This window comes from Rhipicephalus microplus, chromosome 7 (genome assembly GCF_043290135.1).
Source record: "Rhipicephalus microplus isolate Deutch F79 chromosome 7, USDA_Rmic, whole genome shotgun sequence".
Taxonomy (NCBI): Eukaryota; Metazoa; Arthropoda; class Arachnida; order Ixodida; family Ixodidae; genus Rhipicephalus; species Rhipicephalus microplus.
Window position 1 is genome coordinate 150,029,521 of NC_134706.1, and position 15,441 is coordinate 150,044,961.

At 43.1% G+C, this 15,441-nt stretch overlaps 1 protein-coding gene across 3 annotated transcripts in view; it reads left to right on the top strand.

Annotated features, from left to right (window-relative positions):
* LOC142767673 (uncharacterized) overlaps positions 1-15,441 on the top strand; it is a 137,243-nt gene that overhangs the window by 45,871 nt on the left and 75,931 nt on the right. The gene's annotated exons all lie outside the window — the stretch shown is intronic.

The window sequence follows — 15,441 nt, forward strand, 5'->3', positions numbered from 1 at the left end:
TAAATCATTAAGCACATGTACGTGTTACTGGTTTGTGCGCTGTGTTGGGTCTATCTGTTGTAGCTTGTAGCTTGTATTCTAGAAGAATATGTTGTTGCTTTCCTTAGATTGAACGCGACTCGCTGATAGCCAAGAAAAAAGTGAGAGCGAGAGGAACGCAAGAAACAGAGGATGAGATAAAAAGTAAAATAAAGCCTGACTGCAAGGTATCGGCATTAAATAAAGAGTGAACACTTTTGGCAACCCTAGCTGCCTGCCCACGCCCATACTCTGGTCCGCACACAAATACCGATATATCGATTTATTCGTGTGAGAATTTGCATTGCTATTAGGTAAAGAGCCTTTGAAGCAATAAATATATGTACGAATAATTCAGCCACACGGGCAATGTATGGACGTAATTATCAGTTGCACTATAATTCAATCAATCTATCAATCAATAAATTTTATTTATTTTTGATAGAACAAGCACAGTGCACTAAAATGTTGAGAGCTTGACAACGCCCCGACTCTCTTGCAAGTGGGCAAAGCATTAGAATTTTCGGCAATCGTACGTCTAGAATAAAAATAAAATAAGCTCTACAAGTATACCATGTCAGCAAGTAATGAAACGATTAGAAGAGTGGCCGAAATTCCGAGAAACGGCGGGACTTTTCTGTCTCGCCGTTTGAAGACCGAGTAAATCCAGCACCTGCATGCGCAGTGTGTACTCAATAGCAACTTTCGCTGAGGTTTCTTACGATGCCTAATGTATTCCTATTTGTCATCTTTCACTACTGTAGACAGGGAAGAAAAGAGGTACCCACGTGCAGATTCAGAAATGTCTCGGACAATGCGATAGATAACCGTGCAGAGTCCACGCTTCCTTCTTTTTTGAGCCGCTCGCAAGCGAAGCCAATCCGTCTGGCGCACATGGGCTGCCAGCAGAAGATATAAATTCTGGAGTAACACCAACAGCAAGCGTCCTGCTCATTCGTGTGCCAAATACAGATCGATACGTCTACACCACTCGTTCAAACGCCAACGAAGCGAGGTGTGCGGATAGACAGATGTTCGTAAATAAAGGGTGAAACCAAGACCCTAAAACCATCGTGCAGAGAGAAAGCGAAATCAACAACCACGCTATTTATAACTGAGTCAAAGCAACGAAAGAGAGAAAAAAATGAAACAGCGTGTGAGCATCGTAATGGAAGCGTGTGCATGCGCAGATCGATTCAGTCGGGCCTCCTGATGAATGCATCTGCCGTGGCGTCTCGATTGACAGAAAAGGACGTTTGGGAGAGAGGGGTGTGCAAAGGGGAGGGGAGGGTGTCCTCCATCCGGAGAGCGTTGGAAACACTGAGCTAGCGGCGCCGCCACGTATATGGAGGCAGCAAGATGCATTGGGCATGCCGCTATGGCACTTGTGAGGTCAAGTTGCAAATATCCATTTATGTTGTCGTGCCACACGATAGATAGATAGATAGATAGATAGATAGATAGATAGATAGATAGATAGATAGATAGATAGATGCGTTTTCAATGACTTCACACAAAAAAGTGATCCGCGTTGTTTCCAGTCATGCAGTTATAGACGTATCCCTATAACCATAAACCCAATAAACCCATCACGTGTCGAATGCAATGTTGTCGAGAAGACTGCCGAGGTGATTGAAAGGTGTTCTTGCTCGCACTCAGTGGCGGCAGTTTCTTCAGTCATATGCCACTGCTAAAAGTTCAATAAGTGCAAATTTTATTATTCTGCTTCATTTCCCGTCTCTCAGTCACCTGTCTCCCTTATTGTTTGTTCGACTTGTTAGTCGTAAGTGTTATGCTCCTTTTCTTTTTTTATGCCCAAGTTTACTATTCTGTCGTGTGGTGCATGTAAGATATCGGCGGCCTAAGTAATGATGTTTGCGAAGATGGTGCGGCATGCAGTGTTATCGTCCACGTATGCAACTACGACTTCTTCTATACGACGCTTTAGAAGAAATGCAATAGTAGGCAAACAGTAGAAGAAATACGTCAAGCATTGGGTTACTAATGAAAATTTATTTATTTTCATATACACAACTAGCAAAGACTGAGTGGGCACAGAGCCAGAGGCTAGTGACCATACAAAAAGCGTTTTCTTAATTTTTTATTTAAAGCTACACTTACAATAAGGAGAACTCAAAAAGTTAAACAATATTTAGTATTCAATGAGTAAATAGTAATTAAAGAACTATAAATGGCAAGTCACGAATAAACACACCATTACACAATTTTTAAAACGGGAAACGAAAATTCACAATTAACTCATTAAAAAGGCAAGGCCTCTCAGTCACAAATATATACAAGGAATCACATAAACACGTTTGTTAATTTTTCTAACAAGCGTTTAGTTAGCGGAATAATAAAATGAGATGACACTTTTATTAGGAAGAAAATGACACTCTGCATTTTAATGCTATAAAATTGTAGAAGGCGTTTGCCGTATACCTTCTATTACTATGAGAAATATGCTAAAAAAAGGTGGCTATCTAGTTAAACGACATGCTATCTGAAACTGCACTTGAAAAGTGTAGTTCTAAGTGACAATAGTGCAAACATGCCAGGTTAGTTAAAATTTCCCACCGGGTACCATGGCAAGATATGCCATCTGGAAAACAAAGGATTCCTAGTATCATCTAGTTTGGAAGGAGCTGCGATATTCGCAGCAGGTTTTTTTTATCACGTAACCAAATCGAAAAAACTTCTCCATCTTCATCCACTAGACTCAATACAACACGAATTACAGAAAGCATAGCAAAACATTCGAAGCCTGGTGGCATTTGCGTAAGTAATACAGCAAGCACGTGTTTAAGTAATAATTAGTTAATTATTTCGATACTACTCGGCCACCTATTTCTAATTTTACATTTGCCAATGGCTCATGATCTTCTTTGCTATGGGCTGTTACCATCATACAAGTATAATTGCCTGTTACATTAATAAAAATGTCGTCAGCGTACATCAGTTTGTTCAAGATTTCCTTATACATAAAGGCATTGCAACTAGTAAATTTTGAAGGAAAGCAATGCGGATTTAAGAGGTTGCTTTATTTACTAGACATAATATAATCAGAACTATCATCATCGTCTGTTCTCCTTAGTACTGTAATGAATCATGCCCTATTAAATAAACATATGTCCTTCGACACTGATAATGGAGTCTATTGAACAGACTTTTTTTCCCTTTTAATTGATAGGCGCATGCTACAAGTGTAAGAATAAGAGCGGTGAAGATGGAGGAGATAAGAAGCGCCGTCATGTTGTAACTGTCCTCCCATCTATTTATGCTGCAGTACATAACGCACCCACGTCTATAAGCACAATCATTTCTATACAGACGGCATGCTTGCTGGTTTTACAGGCTGGAATGAGGCTGCGTTCTGACGTACTTTTAAAAGCGAAGCATTTCTTAGCGAACTCTGGTGACTTTGAGCGTATCTATCTATCTATCTATCTATCTATCTATCTATCTATCTATCTATCTATCTATCTATCTATCTATCTATCTATCTATCTATCTATCTATCTATCTATCTATCTATCTATCTATCTATCTATCTATCTATCTATCTATCTATCTATCTATCTATCTATCTATCTATCTATCTATCTAGCCGCTTACGTTTGGTTGCTCTCGTGATCACCCCCTTAACTTGGCGTGAACCAAAATTAGACTGAGAAGGTAAGATGGTTTGGCGAATATGACGCACTGCTCAGGACCTTAATAATGTCACAATCCCGTCACGTACGTCGTCAAACACGTCCCGCCAGACAGTGGCACATACCCACGAGCGGGTATGTGCCGCTGGTATGCGGCTATGTGCCACAAGTGACTGACACTTAGTATATAACCAGAAACTACGAGAACACACATGGGCAATTTTAACGTGCAAGCGTTAAGAAATAAAAAAAATTGGTAGCGTCAACCCGACGAATGCAAAGAATGAATGTCAGGGTCACAGCTGGAATCGAACCCAAGCATTCTCCTTGGCAATGAAGCATTTTACCAAAGAGCTACCCCAGCTCTCTGAACTACTTTTCAAGTAGACATTAATCTTCGTGAAACGTCCATAGTGGTTGCAATGCCTGCCCAACTTTATAAACATTACACATGCGCTCCTTTCATACATCCGTCCCGTCAGATTAACGTTATTTGTGGTTAGTTGCCATGCGCCGAAAATGATTTATGTGGCAGTGTTCAGGGCAAGCATCTTTGCGAGCATCAGCGCTTCATATCAGCTTCTGGTGTTGCTAATACGTATCTTCCAGTTGGCATCATTGCGCAAGTGAAAATAACTGGTCCTTATAAACATCTGCAACTGTTCTACATATGTCTCTGCGTGCAACATTTGTACATATATCAGCGTCATCTTATGACGTTTCGTTGAGTAAAAAAGTTGCAACACGGTCACCTTCCCTCCGCATGCTCCGCATAACGTCAATTCCCAGGTACGCGGGATCCGCCAAATTTTTTAAACTGTATTTTTAGATTCGGGTTTTAGGAACAAAGCTACATGCAACGCTCAACGCAGGCCGCGCCGAAACGCTTCGGGAGCTTCGCAATTGTTCGCCACCATCGATTAAAGAATTGTTGAGTGGTTCTGTTGGTAATTGAATAATCAATGTCATTGAAGTTATTTCGTCGATCAATCGTCATTTTCATGGGTACTTGAAATCAACACTAAAGAAAATTAAAAAACTGCGAATTGGTTTACATGAATAAATTGTGCTCTGAAAACACTATTGTACCTATTTTATCTTCACAGACGTGTAAATAGAGGAGAAAGTGAATGTCAAAGTTTTATTTTGAAATCTCGCGCTAATGTCCTCACACGATCAATACAATTTTTTGTCTCAGTCACGGCATTGGCTCAAAGAAATTCATTGCGCTTTGGTACATGTCAGGCCTCTGGCTCCCGCAGCTTGTCCACCATTTACCAATCTGGAACTACGTATGCCCTATTGCAGACGCCGTGAAAAGTTGTGGCGTCATGGCAGACTCGTGCGTGAATTTAAATGTGACGTCACCGACCACATTTCATTTTGGCGCGCTTTCTCGTTTAACAAGCGACTTCTCGCGGAAAGTGTGGTAATTTTGATACTACAGAAAACTGCTTTAGTGATACGAAAAAATTTGTTTTTTCTCTAGTATTTCTTGAAGAAACAAAAACGTTCAAACAGAGTATAGGTAAACTCAAGTATAGGATTATTTTTAAAAGCAGAATTATTTTTCACCCACACTACTTCCTTGTCACGTAAAATGATCATTTCGGTAAAGAAGTGAAATATATTAAAAGTATCATGCCATGCCAATTTACGAATCCTGGCCCGCATGCTCCGAAAGTGAGTGCCATATAGCCACCAGGCCCAACACCCATGCATACCTAATGTCAATATACCCGAAACGTACCAGCGCGTTGCCTGCAGGGAGCAATACATGATGACACCTTTTCGAACGCACCACTGACAACCATGGTATAGTGAAATAAATACCCTCATAGGACAAAACGTCAAGAGATCACGAAAGGTCGTAACCTTTAGGCCCATTTACACTGCGACAATCCCATAGAAAACCCACCGTTCGGTGGAAGCCACACGCGCCGTGGGGCCTTTCTAGACGCTGAATAACACTATTAGAAGAAGACGAAATACGCCGTGCTTATGACACCAGAGACAACGTTGTAGGATACGCCGCTACATAGGCGTGCAATAAAGGCGAAATGCATATTTGAAATAGACCGCCCGAAAAACGAAGACACAAAGAGATGTCAACAAATCACACAGCGCACCTCTCAGCTAACTTTATGAGACGGAAGAGAAGAAGTGCAGTTATCAAGAGCTTGTTTTTTTTTTTGCTCGACACAATATTCATGAGAACTGTAGCAGACAATGATGCCAAGGAAATCGTAGGAGTTGTAATTAGGACTAAATCAAGTGACACTGTGAAGGGAGAAATGTGGACAAAAACACGACTTTCTGGTGACGGGCACCGAACCTACAACGTTCGGATAACGCGAATGGGACAGAACAAACGCTATTTAAACCATGACCAAGTGCCACGTACTTTTGCTTCATTTATTTATTCACCCAATTTTTTATTTATAGATTTATTTATTTATTTCTAGATACTGCAATCTGTGCCCAGATCTTAGAAGGGTTCAAACATTTGTCAGCATTCAAAAGAAAAAAAAACACTGGTAACGAACAATTGAAATAACACAAAGAAATTCATAACATATTCAGATGCTTTTCAAACATAGCTAAATACTTTTGAGAAACTACATTTGTATTAGCGTTATTCCAGTCCTTTGTAGTCCGGGAAAAAAGAATATTTAAAACAGTTGTGGGAACTATGGGTAAAGCATGCCTTTGCATTATTTCGTAGCCTGTTGAGAATAAAAATAATTCGAAGTGTTGAATTTATAAGGACAGTTCACGAGCTGAGTTAAATGTTTCACTCGGCAGACACAGTACCGTCACCGGGGGTTGTCCACTGCGTTTAATTAGCTCACTCACAGATGTGCAGCCATGGGAACCATTGATAGCAAAAAGAAAAAGAAGGTGAAGAAAGAAACATGTGCTTCTTCAAAGACTAGAATTTCGGGTTGCCCACTTCAAAGATACGAAGCAACTCCAACTTGCCCAAATGTCAATTCTTCGGGGGTATCAAGAGGCAAAACATTCACCTCATTGCCCGACTCCTCCCCCTCCCCTCAATAGTCTGGGACAAATTACAGCGTGCTTAACGTTGGATTAGGAAATAAGAATGAAGTGAAGACGTGCTTTTAGAACGGTCTGTCTGCAGTTCCTTACTTCCTAGAAGTAGCCTGAACATTAAAAGTAAAGAGCTTTTGTTTTCAGTAATCGGGGTCCTCCAGCCACAACTATCTCCAAAAATGTGCGTTGTCATAGTCCTGCTTTTGAAATGATCAGGAAGCAGGTCATCATCATCATCATCATCATCATCATCATCAGCCTGACTACGTCCACTGCAGGATAAAGGCCTCTCCCATGTTCCGCCAAATAACCCAGTCCTGTGCTTGCTGCTGCCGATTTATACCCACAAACTTCTTGATCTCATCTGCCCACCTAACCTTCTGTCTCCCCCTAACTCGCTTGCCTTCTCTAGGAATCCAGTTAGTTCGCCTAATGACCAGCGGTTATCCTGTCTGCGCGCTACATGCCCAGCCCATGTACATTTCTTCTTCTTGATTTCAGCTATGATATCCTTGACCCCCATTTGTTCCCTAATCCACTCTGCTCTCTTCTTGTCCTTTAAGATTACACCTACCATTTTTCTTTCCATTGCTCGTTGCGTCGTCCTCAATTTAAGCTGAACCATCTTTGTAAGTCTCCAGGTTTATCCTTCGTAGCTAAGTACCAGCAAAATACAGCTGTTATATACCTTCCTCTTGAAGAAGAGGAAGAAGAGGAAGCAGGTACCACTGGCTAAAAGTGTGCGGCAGGCTTAGCGCCTGTTCATTATATGAAGGGATATACCCAGTTGTGTATTCACGTGATAGGTGCAAATTTAGCCGCTGGACTCACGCATAACTTAGGTACAATCTCGGGGAATGTGCAACTTTAGCAGAAGAAAATGCAGCCTCTCCAGATTTGGCTTCGGCGCGGTGGACGGCTGCGCAGCTGCAACTTCCAGGATCAACTGTGGGCCATCCAGCAAGCCCGCGAGGCAACGAGGAGACAGGGCCTCCAGTGCTCCTCGGTGTAGGCCTAGGCCAAGGCCATGATTTTGTCGGATTAATTAATAAAGTTGTTACGGCCACCGCTTAGTGCCCCACCCCCCTTATCCCGTCAAGGTGATCTGGGAGGGGAGTTGCTGCGCTCGCCACTCATGTGCTGCACACCCAATATGCCGCAGCGTACAGTATCTCTAAAACTTACGCATCAGTTGCTGCAGGACAAAGTCGGTTATTTGAAATGCAGACTTCAGTAGTCCAATTGATCAATCGTTGAACAAAAAGCATTTTTACTCGAATACTCATTCGTCAATATTACCAACTCCAAACAAGGCGAGCAGACAATGCGTGCAGCCGAGCGACGACTTTGGTCCGTCTTGAATCACAGGCCCCGTCTGCCAATGAGCTTTCAAAGTTGACGATACCACATGCACGCCACTTCAACGTTTTCACCAGTGGGAATAGCACCTAAACAACGATGCGAGAGTCAGAAAGCGCGACGAGCACAACACCACCGAACACTTGCGAAGCCCAGGCCACGCGTTGTTAACACGCGTTGTCGTACAGGGCGCCGTTCCTCACCGCCGCGCAATTCTGTTTTTCGCTTTTACTCTTGGAGCATACGACGAGTTTGAACAAACCGGATTTCGTTCAAAATAAATGCTACCCGCAGAACAGCCAACCGACGCGCCACCACGAGTGCGCCTGCTGTCTACTTACACGTTCACCTCGTTGCCGTTGGGGGGCGTGAACTGCACAGGGGCGGGGCGCCACGAGATGCGTCTGCCGACCAATGGGGCAGGACGAAGGCCCCGCTGGTTTTGGAAAGTTTGTGTGCTTGTTCCACAGAGGAGAATTTGTCTCAAATGGCATTGCTCCTTCCCTTCGTGAAGTTTAGCGAGTGCGCGGTAAAGCGCGCGTAGTTTGAGGCTGCGATGGGAGAATAGAAAGAATGCGCGTGCGTGTAGATTCAACGGTGGCGTCGCGGGGACGGAGTTACGGTTGACGGGAGTCGGTACTCCAAAAAGGAGGACCTGAACAATATGAGAGAGGAGGAATGTGGGTCAAGAATACCGGTACCAACAGTGGCATAGGAAACGGAGCCTATGCAAACGCATAGGCCCGACAAAAATCAGCGCTCCGCTCATTCATTGTCCTCAGGGCGTCACTGAACTCGCGATTTGACCACCGTTTCTTCGCCCATGTGCCCTTTCTCCCAGCATCATCGATTCGAATAAAACAGAGGCTGGTGATCCGCGACAAGCGCAAGTTGGAGCGTTCGACAACAGCCTCTTTTCAGGTGTACGTGGAAAACTAAGGAACCGTACTACATATGTTTATGAATTAGGTTTGCTCATGTTTGGAGGTAATGGAATGCTGGCTCAGATTTAAATATGGTTCGCGTGTCCCGCGTTCGGGTGTACCCAACGGCACCTACTCAACACCGGTTTACCAGATTTATACTCGACATCTAAAGATGCTTTGTAAACCACAATTGCAGACACTTCTGGTCCACCGACATTTTTTTGCGACTTTTTCTTTTTCTTGCCTGTTCAGAAGTAGGTGGCCACGGTAAACTTCCATCAAAATCTAAATACAGTATACGTCTTGTTCCGGCACAAGAGGGCGAACGAGATGCAAACGAGAATGCAAGGGGGCTAACCTGGTACAAGTTACCGGTTTACTACCCAGCAACAGGGTGATTGATGATTGATTGATATGTGGGATTTAACGTCCCAAAACCACTGTATGATTATGAGAGACGCCGTAGTGGAGGGCTCGGGAAATTTAGACCGCCTGGGGTTCTTTAACGTGCACCCAAATCTGAGCACACGGGCCTACAACATTTCCGCCTTCATCGGAAATGCAGCAACAGGGTGAGTAAATAACTTTTGTAACGAGCATAGATATACATATATACATATCAATGTGATAGTTCCGCCACAAGAGAGAAACAACTAATGTGATTGAATCAAGATAAGACATCACAAGCAGAACGACGAGCAGCTGGTCAAATGCCGTGTGCCGCTGAATCACAAAGGGCTGTAGTGATGAACGCTCAGACATACACAGGTCTAGCGTGAACAACTTGTCAACGTAGAAGTGCCCTCAAGGGTGGAGGAGGGAGAGGGGCACCCAACCCTATAGTCACTTACGAGGGCAGTGCAAAGTCAGCCCGTACGCAGATATAACAGCAGGGAGGCAGACGTTTCGACGAACCTTCATCCCCCAACCCTCAGAAAAGAAAAACCATGTGCGCGCCTAGACTGTCACAGTTGTCGTTTACACCGAAATATTTTATCAAATCCCAATAGTGTCGTTTTTGTCGCCTTGTAGTCCGCCGCTGCTGGTGTCCGTAACCGCTATCGCGCAAATAAGAAATAGCTAAATAAATAAAAAAATGACGTGCTCAGATCTGGCTGCTCAGTCCTTGAAACTCTTTGCAGGTGCGAAGTCTTGTTTAATGCGGATAAATGTATCTGGTGCCACAAACAAAGCGCCACAAGCAGTGCGCTGTTGGTGGCGCACAGTTTGTGGCACACATGCCCACAAATATGCTGCCACAAACAGTGTGCTGCCATAGGCAGGTCCGCGTTCTTGTAAACGTCCATGTATATGTATGGGAATACTGACATGTGTGTTTATCGTTGATTAGAGGTAGACCTGACCGTGTTGCAAAGCGTGTACCCCGAGCTTACGTAAATAAGGTCGAGTGGCCATAAATGAGTAGGTGCGCGCGCGTGTGTGTGTGTGAAGTGACGTGAGTACGAACGCGAGCGCTGCACAGAGATGAGCATGACCAGGCATGAATTAGTACGTGAGTGGGTCATGCGCATGTGTGAGTTGTACGCATGAGTTTCAGTACAGGCCCATCAGATAATACTAATTATCATTCTGGTAGAGGTGCGTAGGTTTTTCTACAATACGCGCGTTTTATTTCTTGTTTTCAGTCTGTTTGTGGGCTTTTCTAAGACACGTCCGGCAGTTTATTTCTCTCAATTATTTCGTTTTAGTTTGGATGGTTGGGCATCGGTAGGAACGAGTATATATGGCAAATACAAGAAAATGCCAGCAACAAGCCTATATATAGGCCGCAGTATGCTACCTCGTCGCAAGAAAATGTATGCCTGTGGTATTGATAAACCACCCACGTGTAACACTAATTAAATGTCAGTTTCGGCATCACTTGGATAATGTTGTCTTGTGCGCTTATAATAATGGCACACCTCCGCCTAATCATTTTATCGCTGTTCAACTGCCAACCATGGATACTGGGCGGTGCCGGCGTGGCTGGTGACATACGGCAAAAAAAAAGACTGCAGCGGCACATCTTCGACGGGGCATTGAAGCGGCGACATGGCAGTACCCTTAATCTCGCTTTTGCTGCTCACGCAGTTTGGTTTTTCCCACCACATTTGTGGTTTGTGTCATTTAGTGCCGCCGGTTCCGCCCCAGTGTTCTTTGCCATTGAAGTGCTCGCATCGTGAGATGTCGCACACAATGGTTCGCAGACGGCAGTTCTTGATGTTCCGGAGCGCTGCCTTTTACTTGTTAATCTTGTTATTGTGCGGGGGCGACGTCGAGCGAAACCCAGGGCCTTCAAATGCGCAGATGGAGCGCTTACTCGAAGGACAGGCTGCAACTATTTCCAAATTGTCAGCAATTGAGCAAAACCAAAAAAACTAACCAATGCTGATATACCTAAATTGAAAACACGCCTGGCTTCGCTAGACAAAAATGTCCCGAACCTAGACGAATTACGAATTGCAATAGATAACCTAAAGGAAAAACAGAAAGAGGAGCAAGGTGCGATGTCCTTCGCTCTCTGGAAGATAGAAGACCTTGAAATTCGGCAAAAGCTTGAGAATTTGCTCTTCTACGGGATAGAGGACTCAGTGGCAGGCGAGACGTATGCTCGGGCTGAGGAGCTAATCCTTAATCCGTGCCGCACGAAACTTGGGCTCACTTCTGTGAACATAGAGCGTGCCCATAGAATAGGGCGATAAAATGGAAATAAAACACGACCCGTAATATTCCGATTTGCTTCCTTTAAAACGCGTCAGCAAGTCTTGACGAAAGCGTATAACTTAAGGGAGACTGCATACGGCATATCTGAAGATTATTCACGTACAGTCCATAAAAAAAGAAAAAAGCTTTGGGCATACGCAAAAGATAATAGGAAGGAAGGAGAGAAATTCGTTTTAAGATTTGATACCCTATATCTGGGTGATAAAATATATCAGATTGACAGCACTACAGGTGACGTAATTTAAATGTGACCACCGTGGCAGTCTTCTGTGACGCATCAACTAAGACTACTCAACGTCTATTGCAGAAGTCTTAGAAATAAGATTGACGACTTTTACTTGCTGTTAAGTTCTGTTCAGCCTGCAGTTGTTTTAGGCACTGAATCAAGGTTTGATGCCACTATCCTTGATAGAGAATTGTTCCCCGTTGGGTATCACTGTTTTAGACGGGACCGTGAATCTAAGGGCGGTGTTGTATTTATTCTTGTACAATCAGACTTGCCTTGTGTTCGAGTTGATTGTGCTTTGGAATGTGAATCTGTATTTTGCGAGTTGCGGGCTGATAATTGGTCAATGTTTTCTCACTGGTTCTTATTATCGACCACCTGGTGCATCTTGTCAGCACTTTGCTCAATTGACTACTTTTCTTGAGACGGTTCACTGTGATCACATTATACGGGGAGGAGATTTTAACCTTCCCGGTTGGGACTGGGGGTCGGGTAATTGTCTCGCATATGGTACAACAGGTGGTTTATACAAAGCCTTCTTTGAAATTATGCACGAAAACAGTCTCCATCAGTTGGTAAGAGATCGTTCCCGTAATGATGATACTGGTAACGTGCTTGATTTGTTGCTTTGTGATGCGCCGAACATCAATTCAGGTATATGTACTTTGCCTGGCATAAGTAATCATAAGGTTATTGTAGCGGAAGCTACATTTCGAAATGCGTGTGTATTGAAAAAAGCCCCTTGAACAGTGTATGCATATAACAGGGCTAACTACGATCCTCTAAATCTAGCTCTTGAATCTTGCTTTTCTACTTTTGACACATTGGTAGATGAGTTAAACGGGGAAGAGTTATGGGGAGTATACTTGAAGAGAAGTTTTTTTAACTGCGTGCTAATATTGTTCTCGTCCAAACACTCTCTTCCAAAAGTTCGAAAAATAAAGCGTGGTTTAACAGGCAACTCAGTTCTTTATTAGGAAAAATTTGAATAATCTATCGGCTTAGCAAGACTCAGAAATCTGATAGTCACTACATATAGTTAGCAGAGTTAGAACAACGTAGTTTTAGACAGCACGCTGGATCAGCCAAACAATCATACTTCGCTCACTTAGGCCAAAGGCTGGTAGACGATCCGAAGGAATTTCGGAAATACGTTAAAAGTAACGGTAAGGAGGACACTTCTGTTCCACCATTGCACTGGTCCGACCGAATTATTAATGATGATCCGAGTAAGGTCGAAATTTTTGTTAATTACTTTTCATCGGTATTTCAGTCTGATTTTTCAGGTGCTAGTGCAGTTACAATTAATGATTTTTCTGTCCAAGTCGACAGAATGTCTAAGGTTCTGTTTAGTGCGACGGGAGTCGAAAGATTAATGCAAAGCTTGAAACGCACGAAAGCGAGTGGTCCGGATGATATTCTGGCATCATTTCTTATTAACTGTTTGGGCACTTTGTGTTTATATGTTTTCGTTTATTTCGAAATTACTTGTTCCTGGGGACTGGAAGTTGGCCCGCGTGGTACCAATCCTTAAAAGTGGACAGAGGGAAAGAGTTGAGAATTATAGGCCACTATCATTAAGTAGTATGGTATGCAAAGTTATGGAACATGTGATTTATAGCAGCATCATGTCTCACCTTGTTGCAAATAACGTTATTCCTCTTATTCAGCATGGGTTCCGGCAGGGCTTTTCTTGTATGACGCAATTGGTAGAATTTACATATGACCTTGCCTCAGCTGTCGACAAGCAGCAAAAGGTTGACTGTATATTTTTGGATTTCAGAAAAGCTTTTGACGTCGTTACGCATAGTCTCTTGATCGCTAAACTTCGATATTACAAATTGGATGATAGGGTTATTGCTTGGATAGCTGAGTATCTTCGCTCAAGCTGTCTGTGGCTCTTCGCATAGCTGTCTGTGGCTCTGAACGGTTGATCCTCTACATATGTTGCTGTGACCTCTGGTGTACTACAGGGATCAGTCTTCGGTCCGCTTTTACTTTTGTTGTTCATAAATGACATCATTTTTGATATCAATTCATCATTTAGAATGTTTGCAGATGACTATTTATATAAAGCCATCAATAGCGACCTTGACAAAGAAGCACTGCGAAATGATTTAGATTTCATTGCCGCATCTTGTGAAAAATGAAAATTGTTCAATGTGAAAAAAAAGCGTCCACGTCACCTTTACCAGGAAACTTTCCCACTGCGGAAATCATTACACAATTATTAACGTTAATTTTCAACATGCCACGGAATATAAATATGTAGGCGTATTTTTCACTATGGATTTGAGATTAAATAAACATGTCAATTATGTTAGGAACAAGGTTGTAGGGACGTTAAGTTTTCTGAAACGTGACTACAGTAGTTTACAACAAAAACTTAGAGAGCAGCTCTATTTTACACACGTCCGCAGTATACTGGAGTATGCGTGCGTCTGCTGGGACCCATATACTAAGGAACTTACAGATAAACTTGAAAAAGTGCAGAATAGAGATATTCTATTTGTCCTTGGAAGTTACGCCAGGATGCTTAGTGTGACAGAGAGCAGAATAACATTAAATTGGGATCTTCTTGAAGACCGTCGTCGAAACGTCAGAATAAAATTCTTTCACAGCATTTATCATTCGAGAACAGGGATCACCCGTCAATTGTATTTTCAACCACCCTACTATGTTTCTCAAGGATGCGATCAATACTTAAAAATACGCGAGATACCTTTTGGGGGTGACGCTTTTCGCTACTCTTTCTTTGTCAGAATTCTAAGACAATGGAACACTCTGCCACTAGAAATATTCTCTATTGATTCAAGTGATGATTTTTACATGCTTTATGAATGTTTTTATGTGTTTGACCATGTGTACTTTACCCTTCCTGCTGTAATGCCTTATGGCTAAGCAGGTACTTATTAAATAATAAATAGCCCCGCCGCGGTGGTCTAGTGGCTAAGGTACTCGGCTGCTGACCCGCAGGTCGCGGGTTTGAATCCCGGCTGCGGCGGCTGCATTTCCGATGGAGGCGGAAATGTTGTAGGCCCGTGTGCTCAGATTTGGGTGCACGTTAAAGAACCCCAGGTGGTCGAAATTTCCGGAGCCCTCCACTACGGCGTCTCCCATAATCATATGGTGGTTTTGGGACGTTAAACCCCACATATCAATCAAATAAATATTAAATAAAGAAATAATCCTGATATGAATAAATGCTGAAAAAAATGTTGGCTAGTACACAAGTAAAGTATATTACCCATCCAGGTTTGACGTTACTAAGAAGCGATGTCGATCCTTAAGATAAACTGTGGCGCCCCTCAACAGCTCCGAAAAAATTATTCAAAGAAGCCAGCGGCAATGGTATCAACTGACACGTCTTGATTGAGACGCATGAGGAAGCTCAATGCGATCATCATGCACTCTTTACGCGAATGGCGACAGAAGCGGTCACTCGGTCCATACAAAGAGGGTTCCCGTCTCAGGCAGC